Source organism: Gymnogyps californianus, chromosome 3 (assembly GCF_018139145.2).
Source record: "Gymnogyps californianus isolate 813 chromosome 3, ASM1813914v2, whole genome shotgun sequence".
Classification (NCBI taxonomy): domain Eukaryota; kingdom Metazoa; phylum Chordata; class Aves; order Accipitriformes; family Cathartidae; genus Gymnogyps; species Gymnogyps californianus.
The window spans coordinates 37,336,140-37,359,571 of NC_059473.1; the positions used below are offsets into that span (position 1 = coordinate 37,336,140).

The window sequence follows — 23,432 nt, forward strand, 5'->3', positions numbered from 1 at the left end:
ATTGACCTGAACTCAGATTTCATGTAGTCAAAAAGCTGGTTAAAAGTTCAACAGCTAACATAGGTGGAGAGTCCATACATTAGCAGAAGAGGATTTTTCCTGTACACACTCCCAATGCTCACATTAAAAGTGTTGTTCCTACGTACTTCAGTGGCTTGAATAGTAAAAGAGAAGAGGTTTGACTAGGACTGGCTACAGGCATTAGAGGGTTGAGGCACTGGCTACAGGCACGTAGCAATAAGAAAAGGAATATTGAGGAGCAAGGTCAACAAGTTGGTGGGAACGGTGACAAGTTGGACAAACGCTGAGATAAGACAAAGAGAGAATGAAGACATAGAAGATGATTCTTGGACAAATAGGTAACACACTTCCAAAACTTGGAAAAGAAGACAAGATTCCCCATTCTCAAAAAAACGAATCTGAATTCTGGCAAAAATGTTATGTCGTGCCCTCCAATGACTAAGCCACACTGGGAAAAATCAGACCACTCCCATGACCGATTTATTCCGTAATGCAAACAGTGAGAAACTTGCTCTTATCCAATAGAGTCTCACTTTGCTCAATATACCTGAGCACTGTTAAAATACAAATGGATTCAAGACGCTCAGAAGAGCGATATCTTTAGAACAATACGACATGGTGACTTAAGTGTTTAGAGGCAATATAGGGAGCCTTCCCAGGCTTGACCAGAAAAAAAACCCACAACAGAAAACCAAGACCTGAATTTATAAACTGTTTGTACCACTCCTTGGTTACCTACAAGTTTGTAAACTAGATGGCTCTACTATACATGTCACTATTACCCCTACAAAATTAATCGACTACTTTACTTGTTGTCATTAAAAGTTAGATGCAGAATAGTAGAAACAAGTAAAAACAACACTAACTTTATTAATCTGATGTTTAAGCTAATGCCATTTTAAAAATTAATCTCTAGTGATAATTTCAATGATTAAGACTTATCAAATATGACCATTCTCTGATAAAAAGTCAAGAATATCTTCTCCAAAATTTTAGTAACTCACTGTTTTTGGAGTTATTAAAGTTACTGGATATTGTGTTTGGGTTTTTTAAACTAAAAGCAACACAGCAAATGTGTAATTCTGCTTCCAAACATACACTGAATGTCAATAACTGCAATTTTTTTTCCCCAGAGGATCATTTTTACACTTAATTTTAGTATATTTGGAATTCTAGGTCATATTGAAGAATCAAAGCAGTATTGCTTGTCTACATTGTTGATTTACTAACTGTGCTTTAGTTTCATTTAAACTTAGAGGGATATAATGCGTAGACATACAAGTGCTTCGAAAAATATTAATGTAGGTCTTAGTAATTGGAAAAGGAAATCATGAGTATAAATATTTGCCTCAATTTTAGTTGGCAAATATAGCAAAACAGAATCAAAAAATAATTACATGTATTTCCTTCATGTACAAGTACTTTATATTTTTTCCTACAAGCAACAGAGATTACCAACTTAAACATGATACTAGATAGCGTCATAACTATTTTCCTACAGTTAAAAACCCCACTGTTTCCATCTATCTTTAAAATAGCCTAGGCTAGATATGTATTCTGCCTAGAATTTTAAATAACATTTGTAAGACCATTTTTTTTTAAACCTACCCTTATGTTTAGGTTCTTATCTGCTTTATTAAACACATTGTTCAGACTGAACATTACTTGTTACAGAGGTTCACTGCAGAAAGTTGTATAAATAATAGATAACATACTAGTTTCAGTATTTTATTGATATTCTTTAGTTTATGAATATAATAAAAGGCTCGACATTTTAGCTTTTAAAAATCTTTTCATTTTCCACTGCATGTTGTTCAATTGTGCACAGAGAAGTGATAGAACAGTAACGCAGTAGCAGCCCTTGAAGTTCATACTCACGACAGACCCTTTAATTCACACTGTTCATTACTTGATCTGCCCTAGCATTATGCATTCAGCGATTTTCCGATTTCCATGACTAACAGATAATCCCATCCTCATGCAGTCTCTCTTGTGAAAAGATTTTGTATTATACATATTTTAAAAAGTTTACCTACTATTTTTACTTGACTGCATTTACATACATATATATAACTCTCTCTCTATATCAAGATAAGTGTTTCCTTAAGGACTGTTTGTATTTGACCAATACAAACAAATTGTATTTGTACAAATTGTATTTGACCAATTTGGCCAACTTTCAGAAATGCAAGGTTTGTCAGAAATGCATGTCAAACTGCTGGGATTCAGAGTATTCAGGACTCTAGATACATTTATTTTGAAGACCAATGCAAAGCCTACTGTTGGAGTTGATAAGATCACCTAGCAAAAATGAAGAAAACAAGGATATGTCACTATCAGCATGTAAGAAGCATCGCAAGCAGTAGAAGAAATTTTAAATAGAGAACTGTGACAAGTATTTTTGTACAAAATGTTCACTCAGTGTTTCATAGTTATTATCTCTGATAGTCTTTTCCACATTAGAGTATTGTGCTCAATGTAGTTAACTGTAACAGAATACAAGAGGACTCTACTATTAAATAAAACCAGCATCGCTTTCTGAGGAAATGGTTTAAACACAAACAACCACCACCTTGCAAAGACATGTTTGTGTTTTAATACCAGGTTACATAACACCAGCAGATATTTAGAAATCAAACTTAAGTTTTTCTTTCTAATCCAGTGTCACTATTACTTTTGTACTTCATAGTCCTGAAAAATAAAGTAACAAAAATCCCTCTCTACTACTACTTGTGTAAATATTGTGCTTCCAAATTACAATCTCAAACTATGTACATGGTAAAACATTCCCTTCCAAGTATACAAATGCAACTGAGCAACAGGAAAGTCAAATATATTAACCCAAGCTGGATCAGCCAACAGACAATTGTCCTTCAGCTTCCCTAACTCCAAGCCACAGCAGAATCAAGGGCAGGTAAAGAAACTTTCTGCAGACTATGTCATGATTTGGTTCTTGATTTAGATGTGGTTCTTCTTTTGTGGAAAGGAGCAAGTGGCTGAAACAATATGTGACTGACGGTATTTAAAGTGTTTTCTTGTAGAGTCTCTACTTCACACTTCTGAAAATAATCTTTATCTAAAACATGAAAATCTAGCAGCTCCCAGTGTAGCATTACTGTATTTTAGTTAAAACTTTAATCAGCTAGCACCACACCAGAACTGCGTCCTGAGCCCAGCACCCACTGCAATATAAGAAGGTGGGAGTTCTGTTTTACTGCAGTTCAGTAAAAGCTGATGAAGGCTCCTCATTTTGATACCAAGCCTGAATAAAAGACATTACTTTTAAGCAACAATTAAGAAAAGTTTCAAAGTTTTTCTTCTTGTTATCTCAGCAAATGGCAAGCATACCCATCTTCTCTATTTACAGGCATAAAGGTTTGTATACGAGACATATTTCTACAATTCATTGTACCAAACTTGTTTACCTTTTCATTACTTGATCAAAGAAGGCATCAAAATTGAATTTGTTCTCAAAATAAATTACAAACATTAATACAGCCATAAATGTCACTGCTTTAGCAGGATTCCTGATTTAATTCCATTACATACAGCTGTTTAAGATTTCATCAAACAAGAGAAATCATTTAATAGCTCCTTTTTCCTTTATTAACAAACACTTCCAGCCCTTATAAAAGGAACACGTAAGAAAACATGTCAGAGCAGAATAATTAAAAATACAACAATGGACTGTCTCAAAACACAGAAAGGTAGGGCAATGGCAAGCTGCATTCCACAGAAAACAAGTGTGAAATCACTCACCAGTGATATTTTTGCTACTTTACCCCTTTCGTACACCAAATGGACTATTTCAAAGCAGCTTCTCAATAGACCAAGGCAGATTCACAACAATAACCTACTGCTTCTCTGTCAAATACACATGTCCTGGTTTCGGCTGGGACAGAGTTAACTCCCTTCTTAGTAGCTGGTACAGTGCTGTGTTTTGGATTTAGTGTGAGAATGATGTTGATAACACTCTGATGTTTCAGTTGTTGCTAAGTAGCGCCTATCTTAAGCCAAGGGTTTTTCAGTTTCCCATGCTCTGCCAGCAAGCAGGTGTGCAAGAAGCTGGGAGGGAGCATAGCCGGGGCATCTGACCCGAACTAGCCAAAGAGGTATTCCATACCATGGAACGTCATGCCCAGTATATAAACAGGGGGGAGTTGGCCAGGAGGGGCGGATCGCGGCTCTGGCATCGGTCAGCAGGTGGTGAGCAATTGCATTGTGCATCACTGTTTGTTTTTTTTTTTCCTTTTCCCCCCTTTCCTTTTTTTGTTGTATTCCTTTTCATTACTATTATTATTATTATTATATTTCATTATTACTATTGTTAGTGTTATATTTTACTTTAGTTATTAAACTGTTCTTATCTCAACCCATGAGTTTTACTTTTTTTTCCTTTCCTCCTCCTCACCCCACTGGGAGGGGGAGGGGGAAGCGGCTGCGTGGTGCTTCGTTGCTGACTGGAGTTAAACCACGACAACACACATACACTATGAAGCACTGACCTGTCTCCTAGATGTTGTTTTAAGCTACTGTCTATTACACAAATCAGGATCTTCCTAATCAACATCTTCAAAGTCAAACAAGATATCAGGACTTAAACTCCATTTTATTATCTTAATTTTGATAATAAATAGAATATAAACAATTACTATGTGTGCCCAGAAACAGGAGAACTTCACTTTTCAAAGCAGTGTATCGAACGTAAATAATTAGATTTTCAAGGAAAGGGAGAACTATGTATGTTACTTACTATGAAATAAATGAGTATAGCAAATATATGATACTTATCCCTGAATAAAGAAGCATCTTAACACACAGATTACACGGCAAGAAGATATGCATGCATCACATTCTCTTAATCCATAATGCAGATTCCCTTACAAGAACAATTTCATACAACCCTAACTGTATGTAGAAAGACAGTAAAACTATTTGTTAAAGCAGATGTCTGGTTTTGTAATTAAGACTTTGTACTCAAGACACTTATCACATTAATTAAAATATATTTTTATAAAACATTGTTCTACCTCTACCCTTGAAGCAGCTGATAGATCTCATTTAATAAGTCCACCATTTTAGTAAGGCAAGAAATTGCTTATACAACTCACCAATTAATTTAACCGAGTGAGGAGTTGTATACACTTTTGCTGTTTGATTTTCACAGAATCAGACAGTTAAAGGAAAAAGCATATACAACTTAATCACATTTCAGTCTCTCCTTTAAAAAAAAAAGAAACCATTAACAAGGAGAACAATTACTTGTCAAGGATGCATCTATCAAAATTCTCAAATTAAGTCTGAACAGATAACCTACAACCCACTAAGAAAAACTTAGTTGGTTGCACATTGCCTTTATGTTCAAAAAAGCAGCATTTCAAAAGACTACACAAAGAACAGAAACTATCAGTTGGTTTGCTGATGAGGTTTCTCTGTGGGACACATTCTCTTTATAGCCTTTCAAACACCACCGAAGCTGGAAGCGTTCTGGTATCTCTGACATCTCATCAGCCTGAGCCAACAAAGACATCTCTATAGAGATAAAGGAAGAATCTGGATCAATCAAGCTTTTAGAAACTATCTATTCTGAGCCAGTCAATCTTCTCAAGAAATTCAGAAATGTATCTGGAAAGATAACATTTTTAATAAATTGAACACAATCCAAACAGAAAAACTGACGTTTTGATGAATTCAAAATAAGACTCCTATCCTTGGAAACAAACTCCGTATCTACTCTAAAAGGCAGCCTTACAGACCATTTAATATAAAATTATTCAGTTCACCAGTGACAGTGCTATTTCTAGCTATAAATTACTACTGGTACCAGATTTGCACAGATCTACATTTCAAGACAAACTTTATTTTCTGTACGCCTGAAGGGTCAGGCTTACTTGCTGTTACTTTGTAATTAGCCTGCAAAAAGAACCTGCCCTTACTAAGCACATGACAGAGGACACCCTATAATTACCAAGAATAACTGAACCACCAAAGTTGCAATGTGTAACTGAACAATAATAACTGAATAAGTTACAATGTATTGTGTGCTTTAATATTAAGACAGGGATCATTCATTTAAAAAGTCAGGATGTCTCAAAAACATTTCTCATTTTCATTTGATTTTCATCTCAGAAGCACACAGGAAAGTTGTAGCATCTCAGAAGTCAAGGCATAATAACATTCAAACTGACCTTTCACTGCAACCACAGTATATTTGTTACAAAGTGCACGAGGGGGAGGAGAGCTATCTTCAAAGGACAGAATAAAAAGAAGAAATCAAGATGTGGATTTATTTTTTTTTCCTTTGCCATTAACATTAGAAAGAGTCTGTCATAAAGCAACATCCGTAAAGCTAGAACTTTCACAAAGTTTCTCCATATGAAGAGCTACTATGTATTTTTAAAATTATGTTTCCCATGACCTTACGAAGTTAGGGGAAGTGAAGGTATAACAGCAAGTTCCTAAAGTCTTTTATGTTACAACCAATGCTTTCCGTGAGAGAAGGTAACTTCTTTACCTTCCTGAAAGGTTTGTACAACACTCACTCAAACTGGCCACTACCTGGAATAGTTTTTATTAAGACAGTCACTGAATATAGGAAGTCTAGATCTCAGGGGTTTTTTGTTTGTTTTGTTAAAGTAGAGCAGTTGTAACAAAACCCAACCAAACATACACACACATCCTCATCTTGGCTAGTACCAAAGTAGTATGGAAATTAAAATGGTTCCTGAAGAAGAATTAAAAACTTTGCTTTCACCTCTGTATCAAATTCTTTTCCTTCATTATGTTTGCATGCTCTGCTTTGACACGCAGAGAAAATATATGCCAAGTTTAGTTAATGAGAAAAGCAGAACAGTTAAAGCATTGGTTAGCACAGCAAAAGGATCTTAAGGTATAACCTAGTGTGGGAGAAATGGAGAAGAAAAGCCCCGATGGGGGTCGAAGGGTCTTCTCCTCATTCTTCAGGTGAAACGAAACAGATCTGTGCTTTTCTGGAAACCTTTTCAGGGAGGTTTTTTTATCATTTTGTAAAAACTTTGTGTGACCAGAGATGCCTTTACTCAGTCACCATAGAAACAAGGACAGAATGTTTTCATCCAAGGAGAAGGCTGAAGAGAACTATCGGAGACTCGGGTCTGAATGCTTCCGCTGAGATACTTAAACTGTTCTACAGCTGCTCCTTTAAAAACAAGTTTTTAATACATACACATATGGATATACATACACATATGTATACAGAGAGAGAGAGAGAGAGAGAACAAAATTTATTTTTTCTGTTAGGTCCCTAAGAAGAACACAGAATAAGAAGCATTTTGAAATAGCTAGCTTCATATTTCATTTTTCAGAGCAGTTCAAAATAGAATATGGTTCATAAAGATGAACATTTTACATGACTAAGCAAAGTGATGCACTAAGGTCAGCATACATGCTTTGAAGACACGTGTTGTTCAGCTTTGCGTTTTTGTTGTATTGTAAACCAGTTTTGTGAAATCTATGCTAAAATACAGCCACTTTTACTGTACAGTCTTACAGTCGTCATTGAAACACATTCCAAACAATAGGCATACTGTAGTGTTACACAGTGGCAGGAAGGAAATATTAAAAGGATTAGGGATAAACAAGAAAAATGATTACCCAGCTGAAGCAGTCAGACAGACAGGGATCGATATCGGAATGCAAAATATCCAAAAGGATTTTCAAGAATCAAAAGGACAGTTATAGTAGATTAAAAAATGAGATTACCTTACACATACAATATGCACAGTACTGTATACGGATGAACTGCTACAAATAAAAAAGGAACTAGAGCCTGACTTTTTACCTAAAATTGAACTTTATTTAAAATCCATTCTGTTTTTTAAATGAGTTTTGCTTCGCTTTCCAGCATTCTGGCACTCTGGATTTTACATACTACATGGTGGAGCAATCTGTCTCACCCATATATAGCCTAACCTTCTTGTAATATAACAGCAACAGCCTGCAACTAACCTGGGTTAGAAAAAGGTAAACACACAAAAAGACAGTCAGAGACACAAGTTTTACTCAATATGCACTTGTTGATATACATCTTTGCAACATGGTATTCACTACAGATTTGCCAAAGTTTTTTCATTTCAAGGACCAAATAATCAGGAACAAGGCTTACGCCACTCAAGACAGGTAGAGCCAAGACAGACAATAATCCCATTTGGATATGGATAACAGCAATATCCCATATGGATAATAGCAAAGCTATTAGGACATTATAATTCCACTTCCTGAACTTTTTTCTTTTACTGTACTGAAAATACTAAAAAGAAAGGTGGTAATTCAAACACACACACACACACCAGAATTGCCATCAAGCCTTAACCCAAACTGTTGTCTACCAAAGAAAGAGTTTTAACAGGATCAACAAGGATTTGTGAGATACCCTGTATCTAAATGCAAATGCAAGTTCTATGAAACCAATATTGATGTGGCAGTAGTTACATTTGGGTTCAGACCTCCCATCTCAAAGCATTTCTCTGTTAGGCTTAAAAACAGTCAAGTCTGGAAAACTCAAAGGTAGTTTTTCTTTTCCTCCATTTCATTTAAAACCTGCTTTCAACATATATTAATTAACAGCTTGACACCAACAAGTTGATCCAAATCTATAATGGATAACATTAGCTTTCTGACAGAACTGTACAGGCAGAGGACACAAGCCCAGCCTGCTGCACAGCAGACAGGGGAAGATGTGCCATCCCAGGGACAGGATCCATTTCCACTGGTAACCGCACTGCTTTCAATAGCAATAAAGCACCTTTAAACTTCAGTACTGAAAATCTTTCAGAAGTTAGATGGAGACATGAGCAGATAGCTACCTGTAGTCAGATTTACAGCTGGGTTCTCTCCATTGGGGGGGGGGGGGGAAAGTGTTTTCAATACTGTCATGACTGGAATAACATTGTACATTGTGATTTCTTTATATAAGAGAGCCTATTATTCTGGATGAATGATACTACTCCTACTATTCTTTAGGTCAATCCTTATATTTGCAAATCAACTGAAATCTCCAAAGAAAGAAAGAGTATGTAAACAGTAATGAGGTGGTCTCAACTACAGAGCCAAGACTTTAAAGAATGCCAAAACATTTTGGAAGTAAACCAAAAATGAAAACACTAAAGTTGCAACAAGTATAAACTGCATACACTTCAATGACTTACAAAAATGTACACCAGTAGTAAATTTACCTAAAGCAGAAAGTATTCTTTATTACAACAATATAAACAGCTGTGAACCAAAGGTAATGCTGAATGTGTACCAAAATGATGATAAAGCACAAATATTTGGAACAATTCTGCTTAATATAGCTTAAGAAAAATGTAAGCTAGCTGACATAAGGAAATAATCACAAGTATTCACTGAAGGAGAAGTACTGCAACACACACCTGGATGTGACAGGCAGAAAGGGATTTGAATTTGAGCATGTAACTTATACCCTACAAAGGACAAACACTTCTGGAGGCAGTTCTGGACATAAGGAGTACTGAACAGCATGCTGTACCACACAATCACACCCAAAGTAGTAGTCTCAAATCACTGTTTGCTTCCTAATCAAAGTCTGAAAACATAAGCATAACAAGGACCCAGAAAACACTTGCATTTGCAATAAATGCAAACTACAATCAAAATAAATACATGAGTTTACAAAGAAATGAGAGTTCACATATGTAAGAAGTTAGTAACAGAGATAGAACTCAGAACAGCAAGAAGAGCAATTAGTTTTCTAGAGTTAGATTAAAAGAAGCAACTAAGGTGTAAAAATTAACTTAGAAGTGAGGGGTCTGATATTCAAAAGAACACAACTTTTTGTTATTAGTGAAACTGAATCAAATCCTGTCTGCCCTTCAGTGTTTTGTTAAGTTAATAAAAATAAATTTTAGATATGTGCCTTCTTCAAGTTCTCTGATCTCTGCTAATGTTAGAAAAAAACCAAAACCCAAACCCAAAAAGCCAAACCCACACACAATAAAACGAGGACTTAAATGCCTTAAGTGACTTCTGGCAAGTGAACTCCATTATGCAAACTAGTTTTCCTAGCTATTATGTTCAAAGTACCTCTGTAAGTTTCTTAGCAGCTTAACAACATATTTCTTAAATTCATTCACAAAAACACTCAAGATGCATAACATCAGAAAAAACCCTGTTCAACATTTCTTTCTTCTCTTTACTAACCTAAGATATCGTAGTTATCAGAAAGTAGAAAGAGGCATAGTTCCCTTTTTTTACACAAACAGAAGGTGACTACTTCCAATGGTGAAGGCCAACACCCAAGTGTTTCAAGACATTTTCATTCTCCAACTGCTATGGTTCATCTCTCCTGACTTCTCTGGATTGGCTTCTTCCTAAGTTCTTCTAAATAGACTCTCTAAATTTAGAATTTAAATGCATTTCTATTATATAAGATTTTCCGTATTATCAGAGACCTTCCTGAATTCTTACTTTTTTCCTTTATTTTAACATGAATATTTCTGTTAAATTTGCCTCCCTAGAATGAATTTTAATACCAACTACTATAACTATTACTTTGCAATTCATCAATTACCAAACCTGCATCAATTTACTGAACAAAATATCTATGCATTACTTAGCACAACAGAAAAAGAGCTCTAGCTATAATAAGAAATATGACAGCAAAGCAAAAGGGGCCATTATAATTTTGAGTGAAATCTATGCTGACACAGTGAATTCTTATGTAAAAATTCTTGGTTCCTTGCAGTGAAGAGATTCTACAATATCTTTACTACATTTTCAATTACAAGAAAAATTGTCAACATCAAAGAATTTACTGAACAGCTCAGTCCTCCAGAAAAAGTAGATACAGGTTTTTACTAGATTTATTTTTGCAGACAAATGACACTCAACAAAACTCTAGTTAAAAGCATTTCACTGAATACAGAGATGGTGGATATTCCACATAAAACATTATCTTTTCTCCAAAGACAGAGTCTTCTAATAAACTGCCACATCTGACACTTCAGATGCAAAAAGCACAAATAAGCAGCACATCAAAAGACTTGGTTGTAAAAGCAGCTAAAGCACTCTGTTCTTTGGTTCTTATACTGGAGGCAATTTGTCATATTCCATGCAAAAATATGGAATATTTAAAATATAATATTACCTGGATATAGGCTTTCTTGAATCCAAAGAACGTGTGCACTAGGAAAAATAAAATTAAATCAAGCACTTAAACATCACACAATGAATTTTGTTAAATTCCAAGTTCCTGCTTGCAATACCTGTTTTCAGTGCCACCTTGGATGGATTTCTATTTTTTCCATAACTATCAATCACACAAATACAAAAAGAAAAAAAAATATTTATTGGGAAAAACAACATCAAAAGACAAAAAGCAGCACATGAAATTTTAATTTTAGTCTACAATCTAAGCAGTTTAAGCTTGAGAAGACAACTGTCCAACTGTTTGCACAAAAGTTTTTGAGAACTGATTAGAGAATAAACAGACAGACAACTGGAAATTGGAAAACCATCTTACTCTTCCTGCTTCCAAACTACAGCAGTATCCAAACCAGAAATATCTACACATCTATGAAAAAAAAAAAAAAAAAAACCAGCAACATAAGTCACATGCACACGTGTATTCATAACCAGCCCTCAAACAGACTAAAGACCACAAGGAACCACAGTATGGGAAGGGCAAACAAGTTGCTCCATTCTGCAATACTGCCATACAAAACCCAATGTAAGAAGCCAGATTACTTTTAACACAAACTGAGAAACATGCAATATCCACAGTCTTTATTCCTCACATAGTCACTAAACAGGTGTCTGCACAGGGCTATGCAGGTACATAAATAAAACACTCAAAATAGACGATATCAATTAAACACAGCTTCATGTCCATCATACATTAAATGCTACTAGATATCACCACCCTGTTGCAGCATCCCTTATTCTACCTCAAAGCAGCAACATCCCACAGAGGGAATTAAATGTCAAAACTACAAAAAAGCAGAAAGTCAGAGCTTACACAGCACTGAGCTTCTGTTAACACTAGTACAAGAATTTTGCTGACTGTAGTAGTCATTAAAGTTGGACCCCTCTATTTCAAGCTGGATGAATGCCAACACCTTTTATTATGAACAAAAGACAGCAAGTCTGGAAAAAGACCAACAATCCTATGCCAAATATATAAGATAATCTCTCAATTTCAGAATATTGTTGGCTGCAATGTTCTTTAATTAGATCCAGTTTCTGATCTCATTTGAAGCATACAGTTATGTATTAACTAGCTAGAAAGCTTGTTTCCAAGAGCAGCTTAAAGGGGAATGATCTAGATGACTTCAAGTATGGTAATCCATTTTTCCCAAGTGTATTGTTTGGATTTTTTTTTTTTTTTTTAGCAGAACTATCAAAGTAGAAGAGTATCACAAATTACCCTGGCTTAGAGATTTATTCTGATTGTTTACCCTGTGCTTTTCTTATTCTTTCTTCTTCATTATCCTTTCCTCTTATCTTATTGTTTATGCCCTCTTTAAAGCAAACCCCAAAAACTATCTACTTCACATCTTTTCTAACCTTTTGTCTTACTATACATCTCCATTAGTACATTATACAGCAACATACTTGGTTTCTGTAACAATCTACCTTAATGCAAAATATTATTTTCTCTTAAACACCAAAGAAAAGCATATTTGTGGTATTTTGCATACCAACTTCCATGACACAACTAGAAAAAGAAAAAACTAAGAAGTTCAGATGCAGAAGTATTTAATTAGCATAATTTCTTAGGGCAGTTTGACTAAGCCTCGAATGCAGATTTAACTTAAAAGCTCTAAAATGCAGGTTACATACCTTTGTGGAATATTATGCATAGTGACAGAAGTTACTGCCAGGAAACTGTAGATATGGTTGCACTTCACAAGTGAAGCAAATTAGTATCATTTCCAGTAAGATTCCCATGATGGCACTCCTTGCATAGGTTTGGGATTCAGTCACACCCAAAGCCATTTTTAGATCAAACTCTGTACAGTGCACAGCTCAGGAATCGGACACAATCAATGTACATTAATCCTGCATATAAGCTTGCAGCAAACATGTTAGTTTACAGAGTATAAGGTTCAGTGATCGCAGACAGGGCATACCAGCTTATTAATAGACTGGTCAAGTATATGAGATGGCACCTAATCCACAAAAGTGATATTAGCATCTCCAAAACAGGAAAGAGCCGCCAATGATGTATTTGATGAGCTGACAGACTCCTTACCGAACCTGGAAAAACTCTACGAGTAGGAAGATGACAAATGCCGTTTTGAACAATAACTAAGCGCAGTTTTGAACAATAACTATTGAGTGCCCTGAGGAAGGGACTGGCTCTGTACACTCTCATATTACAATGATAGCGGTCCTACCTCTTAAACACACTCTGAGAGGCAACACGAGCAGGAAGACCGGAATTTTAATTGAGAGCTGTTGTGAACAAAATCATTCTATTGCTTGAACCAGACTAATGAAAAATAGAAGAAGAAAAAAAGTTTAGGTTACTAGCAAACACTAGGAAATTATATCTCAAAAGATGCAATTATCCTTACAACCAAGATACTGCACTGATCGTATAAACTCATGTAATACATTTAAGAAATCCAAAGGTTGAGAACATATTCCTTCACATAGGCCAAGCTGAGAACTGGTATTGCAGAAGTCAGCAAAGCCTAAGCAGTTCTAACCAGGAAAGCCTGTTGACATCCAACAACATAACAGAAGAAAGCAAAAGCTACCAAATAGCTTTACCAAATACCATAGACACTGATGCTCATGCATCTCAAAGCAGAGTGATGCTACTTTAAACGACACTGTGTTTTCATTGTTTTTCTCCATTTGGCTGGAAAGAGACACCAGAGAGAATAAAACCTAGTATCATTACATGACGAGGTATCTCACATGTCACTTAAGATACTGCCTCCACGGTACACCTCAGTGAACAGCAGTACTCACAGTAAACCAGCAGCAACAGAAGTAAATGAGAAAGAATGAAAAATGTTTCTCTAGACTCAAAATCAGATCTTTAGTTAAAGCAGTTGTAGGTGTTAATTGTTAATGAAGGTGGTATTAATGAGCTGAGTTTTAAAGGAGACTTTCCATTAGCACAACTCAAAATGCACACAGTTTTTCAACAAAAAGAGTAAGTTGCATAACATACCACCTAGTATTACTGCTGACAATCAAACAATTCTCCTCTAATCTTTCTTCCAATCTACGCAATGAATGCATTTTCTCAACACAGAATAAATACTTGCTTTCACAGAAGTCTGGATCAAGACTTACAAAGATTTATCAGAAATCTCTGCAATATAAGCATGCAGGAAAGACAAGATTAAGTAATACTGATATGTAAATAATGGTAAAATAGGATGCAAATATGTCAACTCTGTCACCTTTGAAACATGCCTTCAGAATCTCTTCAACATACAGAAAAAAAGTTAGAAATTTTACTCTACATTTCTTACCACATGCATAGCCTCCCCATGCACTGTGTCCCATTAATGCCTTAGGTGAGTGCTTAAAAGGAAGCAAAGCTATTAAGTTTAATAAATCTTTCACATACTTAACTTGCAGTACTGATCCTAACCTTATGCTTAACCCATCTAATGTCCTGTGAAGCAGGTTTTTAAATATCAACTTTAACATGCTGACCACCTTCTCCCATTTCACATAATTTTCTTGAATCATGTTGTAGATCTCAAGATATTTTAAAATAGCATTTAAACACCAACTATTTCAGAAAAAAAGTTAAAAAAACCTAAATAACGAAACTGAGTCAGTCATGTTCTAGCCACAATTTCTATTATGCTGCAAAACAAGCAAAACTTATATCACACATAAAAATGGACAGTAGGACAAGCTTAAATAACCTGTAAATGCACAGTTTAAGAAATATGGAAACATTCTCTTTAGAAATAAATTATTTATCTAGCAAGATTTAAGAACAAATCTTCAGTTAGCATAAATTGCCTTAGACGCTTGACTTTGTAATCAAGGATTTCAAAGTACTTGTGTGAATTTATACTGTCTCATGTCCTGCACATTACAATGTGATAACCAAGAGTACTGACTAAAAAAAAAAAAAAAAAACCAAACAAAAAAAAAACCACCCAAAAAAACCCCCAACAAAACAACAAACAAAAAACCCCCAAACAACAACAAAAAAAATGCGTCGTAAGAAGAGAAGAAAAGAAAACAAAAGAAATGAAAATATACCAAAAGAACAGAGAGGCTTATATAACTAAGCAGCCAAACCAAGAGACACCAAATGGATAAAAAGGGTGCTCCAACAGACAGAAAATTCAGAAGACCTAAGACAAAATTTTAGCACCACATTCAACTGGACTGAGTTTCTATTCCTAGTTTCAGTAATTTAGACAAGCTATTTTGCTCCTGTTTCACTTCCCAATCTACCACTTTTTATAAACACAACTGCTTCACAAGTGCAGGGGAACTTGTTCTGCATGTGGTATCGTGCTTTGTACAACACATGATCCTTTTTTCAGTCAAGATCCCTAGGTGCTACAAAAAAAACCCCCAAACCAACACCCAACCAAAACCCCCCCCGACTGTTTAGTATGTATCTGAAAACACTATGCAGCTGCTAGAAAATCTGAATATTCAGGAAAAAAATGCACAAGCTTTTCTTCAACAGAAAAACTGCATTCGAGTATACCTAGAATCAGCTGAAGAGAAGATAACACAAAGTACTATCAAATGAATATTCACTAATCAGTCGCTAGCAAGTAGTTGCGAATTGGTGTTTTGTAAAGAAACTTCAGTTCTCCAAGTTTTAGGTAGTCAAAGTTCAGACTACACCAAAGTATGATGTATTAATTTTTCTTCTTTTAATTCACCCTTAAACCCTAGTCTATATACCCATGATGCAGTCAGATAGTTTGCTAGAAGCATATTATACTGATTGGAACAAACCAAGAATGGAAGAAAACACATTTTGGTTAATCTTTCATAAACAATTTTTTCAGAAGGCAGCTGTTTCAAAGGCCAGGTAGAAGAGTCAACCACTGTTCCAGCAGTGTGAGCTCTATGCAGTAGATTTTCAAGCTGTCCCAAATGCATCACAAGAAAGAAGATATAGATACAGGAGATACAGGCAGCAGCTAAACCAACCACAGAGTAAGAAGCGGGTGAAGTATTAATGTCTCATAGAAACTATCTGTTCAAACTGACATCATATAGAGAAAGAGAAACAATAGAGCACAAGACTCTGACGAGACTTTTGCAAAGGTCTCATAAGACTTTTGCAAGAGAGAGTGAAAAACAACTCAGGGTGGGCCCTAGTGTCTCTCATTATTATATACACTATTGGACTATATTTTCCACCATCAGAAACAACCGGTCATTCACCAAGGGGATCAGTAATTCTAAAAGGCAAGTTTGCTGACTGGAGAACTTGATGTTCAACACAACAGTATTACAGGGTCACCAAATCTCTTTAAGAGAGGACTACTTTATTTCCAAACATAAACCACAGTAATGATAACAGCAACCTTTACTTATCTATGTTGACCCACAATGAGAAGTGGGAATATGTAACAGGCAAACCACATACTTGGGCTCCAGTACACTGATGTGAAGCCTGTGCTCTTCTGTGTATACTCTGAGCTCTTTAAATTTCCATTATGAGCTTCCTAGTCTATAAATAAGACATCCACCATAAAGTAGCTGGATAGTTGAGGGAAATATCAAGGGCCTCCCGTCCAAACATTTCTGCACCTGACATTACAAGAGAGAATATCAGACTTCTCTTGAAAGAGATACACAGGAATGTGCATCATAAAAATAAAGTGTTCAATGCCACAACAGCATGCATCACATATACTGTCTTGCATGTGCTGCTTTGTAAATACAGCACTGAAATGCTCCCCCCCTGCAAAATAGGAATATTCTTGCTCTTTACAGTGATTGTCCAGGTATTTGGGGGGGGGGGGGTGTGTCGGGGGGGGTGTCCAGCAATGTTTAGAACAGGTCCTGTAGAACAAACCCTAGCAGGTAACCAGCAGTCCACAACTGCTCTCAAGAATGGTAAGTGTTGCTAAGTAAAATTTCTGGGCATTTTCCCCAAGGCAAGCCATTTCAGAACTCTCAAGGCAAGTCTGAGCCCCTCTGTCACTTTTGGTGAGGATCTATCCTTTCCGAGTCTGCCAACTGCAGAGTAATTCCAGTCCAATGGATGTCTTGAGGTCACCCGGTCCATGCCCTACTCAGAGCACAGCTGATGCTAGGTCAGCTGCTCAGGTCCAGGTGAGTTTGGATGACCCTGAGGATAGCAATTCCACTCCCTTGCTGGGAAGCCTGTCCCTCCGTTTGATCACCCTCACAAAGCACCTCCCAACATCTAACTGGAATGTTTCTTGTTGCAGCTGATGTCTGATGCTTCTCATCCTTCCACTGTGCACCTTGGAGTAGCACCTAGCTCTATCTTCTCTGTAATCAAGTATAAGGCAGCTGAAGACAGCAATAAAGTCCCTTCTGCTGCTTCCTTTTCTTTAGACTGAAAAAAACGTCTTCTCCCTGTAGATTGTGTTCCCCAGCCTCCTACTCGAGCATCCTTCTTGCATTAGGGATCCCAAAACTGGGCACACTACTCCAGATGAGGTTTCACCAGTGCTGAAGAGAAGGTATGAATGTCTCCCATCCTGGCTCTGCTAGCTGTGCTCCTGCTAAGACAACTTGGCATGCAGTTGGCCACCTCCACCGCAAGGGCACACTGCTGACTCATGTTCAACTTGCTGCACTGTCAGTCTTGGTGAGGGTAAGCCATTATTCCTGCCTGTGACAGGTAGGTTTTTTCCTTGCTAAAGTTTTCATGAGGGCAGAAATTTCTATAATTAATAACATATTGCCCCAGTGTGACCTTTTCTTTATTAGTAAAACAATTTAAGGTAGGTTTTCCATCCCATCGTTGGCTTCTACAGTCCAGCAAGTCAAATAGAAACTCCAAAAACTTCAATTATTTTCTTTTGGAGCTAGATGTTTATGACCAACAAATGTGATAAGGGAAGTTCAAAGATACATTTTTTTAATCTTGGATTCAGTTTTTATCCTCCCTCCATCTCAGTTATGCCTCCTGAAGCTGTTCAAAAGTTCAGCAGTAGCACAGGCTTATGCACTGCAAAAAAGAAATTAATTTTGTCCACAAATTACTACTGCAGTGGGGAATTTATGTGCTCATCTCTTAAATTGTGGCCTGAATTCAACTCTACCTGTAGTAGACAAATTCTGAATAAACAAGAGGAAATTTTCAGAGTAGTACACTTTGTTTACTGCTCTATTCATAGAGATGTATTTATTATTTTTGTTAGGAACTTCAGCTTGTTTGGGCTATGAAGGAAACAATCCTGCCTAACATTTTGTCATCCAGCCTTCACAGTTTTGGTATGCAATATAATCTCCACACAGTCGGATCAGATGCCCTTTTCTGCTCTTGATCTAAATATTAACTCTGAACTTAGCTTAATTTGTTAGCTAAGAGAGCGCTATATGGATGCTTACGTGCAAATAAGCTTCCTTCTAGAGTTAACATACGTTCTTCAATAATTTACTGACTTGATTTGATATAAAGGGATAGTGCCAGAAGCATTAGGATGAGTTATGACAACCTTCCCTCTCATCTCAACATTTCTATTTCTAGTACTTGAGCATGGGGTAGAAGGGGGTATGGGGGAGCATCTGTACTGAATAACAACTAAGGAGAAACAATAATACTCTCCCCCCCGACTCCAAGACAAATTTGTCCCAAAATATTTAATATAACCTTAAGTTATCCTGGAAGCTCATCTGCTTCCAAGCAAAAACGCCTGAGACCTAAGAGGCTGGCATAGTCTAAGAGTTATCATCCCCTCCATCTTCACTCAGTCAGTGCAGCCCCTCTTCAGATGCCCATTCTTGTCCAGACAAGTCTGAAAAGACTACAGCCTTGTTTATACAGGTCAAGTAGAAGGCATGTCCCAACATACCAAGCTTTGATACAACAGGTTACATTCTTCCATCTAAACACATCCACCTATACTAACAACCACAGTTCAGCTATCAGAAACTTTCGATTACATTGAGTGACAGGTTTACCACACGTTGTGTGGGCAAATATCAAATCAAAATGACCACACAGAATAACTAAACAGATATGTATTATTTATAACTATATTGTATTTAACTACAAACATGACACGCCTACAGTGACTCTTCCTATAAGAACTCAATATAAGTGAGCAAGACTTCCAATAAGAAATCATTTTCACTTCCACTACAAAGTGCTTGCCTTCAAAAAAGACTTGGTTGCGATGAACACTGAAATAAAACAAACACATCTGCATTCATGCCCATGGTCACAGCTCTGTGTTTGCCCTGTAATACCAGGCATACTAATTATCCAATAGTGGATGCAGTTGATTATTACAAAACATAGCAGTGTAGTAATGGCTTGATGTCCAAGTGGAGAGCAGTGACGAGTGGTGTTCCTCAGGGGTCGGTATTGGGACCGGCGCTGTTTCACATCTTTGTCAGCGACATGGACAGTGGGACTGAGTGCACCCTCAGCGAGTTTGCCAACGACACCAAGCTGTGTGCTGTGGTCGACATGCTGGAGGGAAGGGATGCCATCCAGAGGGACCTTGACAGGCTTGAGAGCTGGGCCCGTGCAAACCTCATGAAGTTCAACAAGGCCAAGTGCAAGGTCCTGCACATGGGTCGGGCCAATCCCAAGCACAAATACAGGATGGGTGACGAGTGGATTGAGAGCAGCCCCACGAAAAAGGGCTTGGGGGTGTTGGTTGATGAGAAGCTCAACATGACCCAGCAATCTCCATTTGCAGCCCAGAAGGCCAACCGTATCTGGGGCTGCATCAAAAGAAGCATGACCAGCAGGTTGAGGGAGGTGATTCTCCACCTCTGCTCCACTCTCGTGAGACCCCACCTGGAGTACTGTGTCCAGCTCTGGGGCCCCCAACATAAGAAGGACACGCACCTGTTAGAGCGAGTCCAGGGGAGGGCCATGAAGATGATCAGAGGGCTGGAGCTCCTCTCCCATGAAGACAGGCTGAGAGAGTTGGGCTTGTTCAGCCTGCAGAAGAGAAGGCTCCGGGGAGACCTCACAGCAGCCTTCCAGTACTTAAAGGCCCCCTACAAGAAAGCTGGAGAGGGACTTTTTACAAGGGCATGTAGTGATAGGACAAGGGGTAATGGCTTTAAACTGAAAGAGGGTACATTTAGACTAGATGTAAGGAAGAAGTTCTTCACTGTGAGGGTGGTGAGGCACTGGAACAGGTTGCCCACAGAGGCTGTGGATGCCCCGTCCCTGCAAGTGTTCAAGGCCAGGCTGGATGGGGCTTTGAGTAACGTGGTCTAGGGGAAGGTGACCCTGCCCATGGCAGGGGGGTTGGAACTAGATGATCTTTAAGGTCCCTTCCAACCCAAACCATTCTATATGATTCTACGAAAATAAAGTGAATAGAGTTGCACAGTAGCCAACAGTAAGCAGGCAACATTTGTTATACTAACAAGGCTCAGATGCTACAGCTACATCACTTCTGTGCTTCAAGAACACTATCATCTTACAGTTAAATAAAAATAATGATCTCTTTTACAAGTGGTGCAAAATGAAAATTATTTTGGTAAGTTTGTAATATAAGCTGTTTCTTTTAGAGATTTCAAGTATTGTTTTTCTTTATAATACGTATTTTAATATATTAAAATATTTACTAAAATATAAAAGTAACCAGTATATTAATATATTTTTTATTTTTATATATATATTAAATTCAGATCTGCACACCGAGCAAGGCCAAACATGTAATGCACCACACTTTTTTCCCCCCCGAAGAACAAGAACACTGGAACTTCTTCTCCTCCCTTTTAAAATTAGAATTACTTGCAACATTTTTTAAACAGAAAATAAATACTGCTTGGACTTCAAAAGAAAATTTACTGAGGACATATTGAAAGGACACTAGAATCCTGTATATTAAAAATAAACACTTTGCACATTAGGCAATACCTAAACATCATCTTACAGCATATATCTGTGTAGAGCAGAGAGATTTCAACCGTAGCAGGCTCGCTGCAGTCTCAACTTTACTAGAGTGATTCAATTTCATGAGCAGTACTATCAAACAAAAGGATTTCTGTAATAGTTTAGATTCCAGAGCACGAAGTCAAAGTGAAATACAGAAGCAAAATGTCAAACCTAATGTGAATATGGTGAACTCTTAAGATGAGCAAGCAAACTCTTACAGCATGTATAGAGGAAACGACGCAAAAAGCCACTGACAGATCTTGAAAGCATGTGAGAGTCTAGATTACTACTTCACATTAACTTGAAATGTTCAGCAGGCAATCAGCCAAACTTTTCAGGACTTCATTTTGATAAATCTTCATAAATGAACTGGAGCTATGTCATGGTTTAACCCTAGTAGGCAGTTTAGGTACCACACAGCAGCTCACTCACTGCCCACCCACTAGTGGGATGGGGAGAGAATTGGAAGGGTAAAAGTGCAAATACTCATGAGTTGAGATGAAGACAGTTTAATAAGGAAAAAAGGAGAAGGAGAAAAAGAAAAAGCAAAACTCCCCAAAGAAAAAGAAAACCAAGAAAAACAAGTGATGCAAAAACCCCCAACTGCTCACCAACAGCTAACTGATTGATCCCCAGCCAGTCCCAGAGCAACAGCAGTGCTGCCAAACCTTCCCCCCCCTCCAGTTTTTGTTGTTGAGCAAGACGTCGTATAGTATGGGGTACCCCTTCGGTCAGTTGGGGTCAGCTGTCCCAGCTGTGTTCACTCCCAACTCCTTGTGCACCCCCAGATGACTCGCTGGCAGGGCAGCATGAGAAGCAGAAAAGGCCCTGACTCAGCGTAAACACTGTTTAGCAATTACTAAAATATCAGTATGTTATCAACACTGTTTTCATCACAAATCCAAAACAGCACCATACAAGCTACTGTGGAGGAAATTAACTCTATCCCATCCCAAACCAGCACAAGTTAATACCAGAACTCAGCCTGCAAGGTAGTATTCTGCTGCATACACACATGGAGTACAGCTTTACTCACCCTCAAGTACACATTTTTAAGAGATTAACCATCTCTGATTATTCTGAGACATTCAAAGAGGATTAGAATTTAGTTAAATACTGTACTTTCCTATTAGAGGAATGTTTTCCCTAATGTTCTCAGGTCAACTCTATCCACATCACAATCTGGGCACCAATTTATGCATTTCCAAGCCCCACTACTGTTGCCTAGTAAATAATTAAATGCAGAAACATTTTACTCTGTGACAGAAGTACGAAGACTTTTTAAAACATATATGTATACATATATAAATTTATGGATCCCTCCAAATGTAACTTCACTTGTACCCCATGAATTCAAGGATTTTTTGAGACGACATTTCTTTTAGAAAGTTGCATTTATTTTTAGAATAGAATATAAATTTGCATCATTTGAAATTGTATTAATTCATCAATAGAAAGGATATTTATTAGATTCACCACAGATTTACAATGTATGTAAAGAATTTCTAACAATAATACCTTGCAAGATAGAGCAAGTTATGAATTTCTATCTGGACCAACACTACAGTGAGTCAAGACCCAACTTACTTGGTATTTGTTAACAAATACATGAAATTTGTTAATTATGCCAAGCTTGGATTGCAGAGATGGAAGGTGCAAAGACCCAAACCTTCGCGGATCTTCCTCTCCCCATCTCCTCTTCAAACGCCAGTCCCTTATCACCCCCCAATCTGTTCCAGTTCTTCCTTTCTGAATTCCTGCCACCGTTTCCCTCATCTCCAATCACCTCACGTTTACGTTCCTAGTCCTCTCCCTCTTCCATACTCTTCCTTCCCCTTCTTTGGATCCCATCCCTATTCCATTCAGTTCAAACAAGCTCCTTCCACACACTGTCCAAGTGTGAGTGCAGCAGTAAGAGCACAAAAGTCTGTCCTTGCTTTCAATCCTTATACCTGACAACACAGAGCTACGAGACTGCATGAAATCCTCCTTAGCCTTCTCACGTCCAAAGCACACTGAATCCTCAGAGAACTAAAACGGGAAAGTTTTTTCTTAAATCACTACTGAACCTTTGCAAACATTTTTTGAATCGTTTATATCCTGGCCAACTACAAGTAACATCTCTTTTGGCAGATAATGTCATAACAAAAACAAAAGGGACATCCGATAAAGGAAAGTATAATGAATACAGATTCCTTACCAGTTATCTCCAAGTACAAAAATCATCAATGTCAAAGTTAAATCTGATGAACAGCATGCCCGTGGCAGAGCTCTTCTGTGAAAACACTGCAGGAAATGTTTATCATGAACATTACAATGTACTTAATAAAAAACCCCAAAGAAAACAAAACCT

The 23,432-nt window shown here is 37.3% G+C and overlaps 1 protein-coding gene across 1 annotated transcript in view; it reads right to left on the reverse strand.

Moving 5' to 3' along the window:
- Positions 1–23,432, reverse strand: part of CRIM1 (cysteine rich transmembrane BMP regulator 1) — a 200,905-nt gene that overhangs the window by 108,138 nt on the left and 69,335 nt on the right. The gene's annotated exons all lie outside the window — the stretch shown is intronic.